The sequence below is a fragment of the Nannospalax galili genome, unplaced genomic scaffold (genome assembly GCF_000622305.1).
Source record: "Nannospalax galili isolate Female #2095 unplaced genomic scaffold, S.galili_v1.0 scaffold232, whole genome shotgun sequence".
NCBI classification, from domain to species: Eukaryota; Metazoa; Chordata; class Mammalia; order Rodentia; family Spalacidae; genus Nannospalax; species Nannospalax galili.
In genome coordinates, this window is record NW_008331488.1 from 239,715 (window position 1) to 243,973 (window position 4,259).

Here is a 4,259-nt window from a genome sequence, read left to right on the forward strand (position 1 = left end):
TGGAACTCACTATGTAGACCAGGCTGGCCTTGAACTCACAGAGATCTGCCTGCCTCTGCCTCCCAAGTGCTGGGATCAAAGGCATGCGTCACCACGGCTGGCCCTGATTCTTATTTTTTAACTTTAAACTCCTTCCTTTTTCTGCTCTCCTAAATCTAACATATGCACCACATGTCATGTGTATGCAGATGCCCACAGAGGCCAGAAGAGGACGTTAGATCCCCTGGAACAAGAATTATGGATTGTTGTTAGCCACCGTATGAGTGCTGGGAACCGAACCTGGATCCTGTGCAAAAATCAGCAAGTACTCTTAACCAGTGAGCCATCTCTCCAGCCCCATATTATTTTTAATTGATCAATATATGCTTCAAAAATAATCCAAGTAATAGGCCTGTATCAGAACTATACCTTTGATCCTAAAGAATTATCTTAGGTTATAAACAGTTTCTAGGAGAAAATGCTCACGACGTTAGGTGGCTACAATATGTGTATTTGCAAAGTTTTTCCAAGTCAGGGATCACAGATCAAATATTTTCTAATTCATTTGCCTTCAACCACAATGATGCTTTTCTCTTTCAGCCTGTAAATGTCCCTGGATTCACCCCTCAGCCCTCTCATATTTCCCCATAGAACTAATGCAGTCCTATCATTCTGACAACTATCTATTACAAGCAAGAGTAGTGGACATTCAAACAGTGCACTCATGCAGGGTCCTATACCCAGAAGGTTCTGACACTGACACATGGGGTTTTTAAGTGCTGAGGTTGCCTTCTTGTATTTGTTAATAACAGTGTCTATCGGGCTGGAGAGATGGCTCAGCGGCTAAGAGCACTGACTGCTCTTGCAGAGGACCTGGGTTCGATTCCCAGCACCTACATGGTGGCTACGAACCGTCCTTAACTCCAGTTCCCCAGGAATCCGAAGCCCTCTTCTGACCTCCGCGGCAATGCACGACATGGGTGCACTCACATACATGCAGACAATACACTCATACACATAAAAATAATAAATAAAATATTTTAAAAATTAACAATGTCTATCAAACTTTGTCAGTGAAGTCCAGTGGGACAGTGCATCCCTTGATGTGCGCTCCAGCTCCGCAGCACTTCTGACTTCTCTGCAATGGGCCCTCGGTAGCCAGCTGCTGCCTTCCTTGGTCTCTTGCCCCACCCATCCTCCTCAACATGCCTGAGACCGCTGTGGGACTCTGGACACAGGCACAGGGATCAGGGGCCTGTCATGCTCCCACAACACCCTGGGTGAGGCATGACAGCAGCTGTCCCTGCCCCCACTGGCAGGACCACAATGGACCCAGACTGGATGTTGAAGATTGCCTCACTCATACCCAGGCACAGAGGCTGCAGACTATTGGAGGTTGTCTGTCACTTCCTTAGCTCTGAAGTGTGGATCACAGCAAAAATCAGGACAGATACCTGGCTTGACCTCTGCTCCTGGCCAAAGCATAGATTGTCAGTCCAGCAACTGACAGGAAGGACTCAGCAGCTGCTGGGCCGTATATGCTCTTAAAATTCTTTCAAGATTTCATTTTTATTTTTAATTATATGTACATGTGTGTGGCTTTGTGTGGGTTTATACATGTGGGTGCAGTGTCCAAGGAGGCCAGAGGAAGGCAATGGAGGTGTGAGGAGCAGATCCTCATGGGTGCCAGGAACTAAACTATGGTCCTCTATAAGAGCAGTTACATATTCTTAACCCCTGAGCCATCCCAAACTGTTTCCCTGAATCAAGGAATGATACAAGCTAATTACATAAACTAATAATTATAAGAAAGAATGTAAGCTAGCTACAAAAATGACAAAAACTCCATGAGCTAGAATCATTTTGAATTCTGCTTCTCTCTTATCTCCCAGAGCCAGCCAATTGCTAAATCTTGGTGCATATACTTTCTGGCTATCAAAACATGCCCTGTGTTATCTATCGTGGCATTTTATGAAAGACCTGGAGAAACTAAAAGATTAATACATGTAACTACTATCTGAGGGAACAGAGTTTTAAGCAGAAGAAAAAAATAAATGCAAATATTCCCAGGAGAACTAGAAGAGAGGATAAGATCTAATAGAATACTTCACAGGTAATGGCTTTGAGCGGCAATAAATGTGTACTATCTCACACAGTTTCTGTGCAAATACCTTTTTAGAAAAGTGTTTGGATTAGTTGATTGTTTCTGATAACATAGAAACCATTTTAACAGAGGGATAAAGAACTACAGAAAGCAAGACTTTCGGTATCTACTGCATAGCAGGACTGGGACAGAAGGAAATTTCTACAAGATGTTCTGCATGGCACCAATCAGTATAATTTTCCTCTTTCCAGATATCCCTGGAGAGAGAATTCAAGGCATTAAGAGATCCATTAGAGCTGCGTATAGTGATGATCCCAGTGCTTTGAGGCTGAGCCACACACCAGCCAGGGCTACACAGTAAAATGCTTCTCAAAAAAACTAAATTAATTGATTAATTAATTAATATATATACTATATATACATATATGTATATATTAGAGGTTTTTCTGTAGTCCAGGCTCAATCCTTATGGCTGCTATTAATTGATTAATTATATACCACATTAATAATTAAGCAAGTACTAAACAGATATTTAAAGTACATAATAAATTAATGTATATAGTACATTAAACTATTTACCACTAGCATATAAGCAAGTACAAAATATTAATATTACATAATACATACTATTATTAACGTACATAACACTACAATCCACATGAATATCCACGTAATACATAATATTAATGTTTTACTGACATATCTGCGTTATCAGGCATACACCATCTTAGTCAAATCATTTCTCTTCCATATGACTATCCACTTCCAATGTTGGTCTGTTCATCTACCATCCTCCGTGAAACCAGCACAATGCCTCGTTCTTAACTATGTTCATCAAGAGGTACAGGAAATCTCTAGGTCATCTTTTTCACTTTTAGCTGAAACCAGCATCTGTGTAAAGCTATTGATAATGACTTTATTCTCTGCTTCTCTGAGTCTGATTTCCTAGATTCTACAGGGGTCAGGCATCTAGTTCCAGTACTTACCAGGCTGAGGCAGAAGGATCATTTGAACCCAGGAGTTTAATGCCATCTTAGGAAACACAGCAAGGTCAATCTCAACCAACAAACCAACCAATCAACAATTCTACATAGAATTAAAATGGTGTGGTCTTTGTCTTTCCATTCTGCATTTATTTCACATAATTCAATGTTCTCAGGGTTTATTCATGCCACACTGAATGAAATTTTCATCTTTTTAAGGTGAAATATTCTTTTGCACACACACACACACACACACACATATATATGTATATGCCACATCTTTGGGGGGGTTGTTTATTTAGTTTTTGGGTTGGTTTTTTAAGATGGCAGTCTCACTACATACCCCAGACAGGACTTGAACTTGCTATGTGACCCAGCCTGTCCTCTAACTCAGGATTGCTGGGAGTCCAGGCGTGTGCTATTGCACCTGGGTTTTGACTTATCTTGACCTTAGTGACTAATGTTGCGGTTCACACAGGCGTGCAGGCATTCTTTAATGTACTATTTCGTCTCTTTTGGATACAGACCTAGTATTGAGATTGCTTGGTCATATGGTAGTTCTATTTTTAAGTTTTTAAAGCTCTTTCCAAGCTGTTTTCCATAATGGCTTTGCTAATTTGCATTTTAGGCAATAGCTTATAAGGATGTTCTTTTCAGCATCTCCCAACACTTCTGTCTTCTGGATAACAGACATTCTAAAATGTATGAGCTAATTTTAATTCTAATATTTGGTTTGTAATGTTCAGAAATGTTTTCGTATACCCATTGTCCATCTGTATGCTTTCTTTGGGTAAATGCCTGCTCCTGTCTGTAGCCATTTTAAAATTGAGTTGTTTTGCTTCTTAGCCTTAGCCTTTAATGGCATGCTATCCCTCCATAGGTGACTGGTATTATCAAGGGAGAAGTGGGGAAAATGGGGGCACTTTAATGGGGAAACCATGGCAGAAGGGTTAGACAGTGAGAGAGAGAGGAGAGATAAATAATTCCTAGCTAGTTTAAAAAAAAAAACAGAGGGAACCATATTAGTCCAAAAACCTACTGATAAATAACACATAGAATATCTCTACATGAATCCATGTGTGTAACTAACAGCTACATAATAAGAAACAGTGGCAGACAGGAGATACCTTCCTTTGAGTTGTTGGCCAGGGTGGCCCAAGAGACTCCACAAATTACACAGCCTATTGCCACAG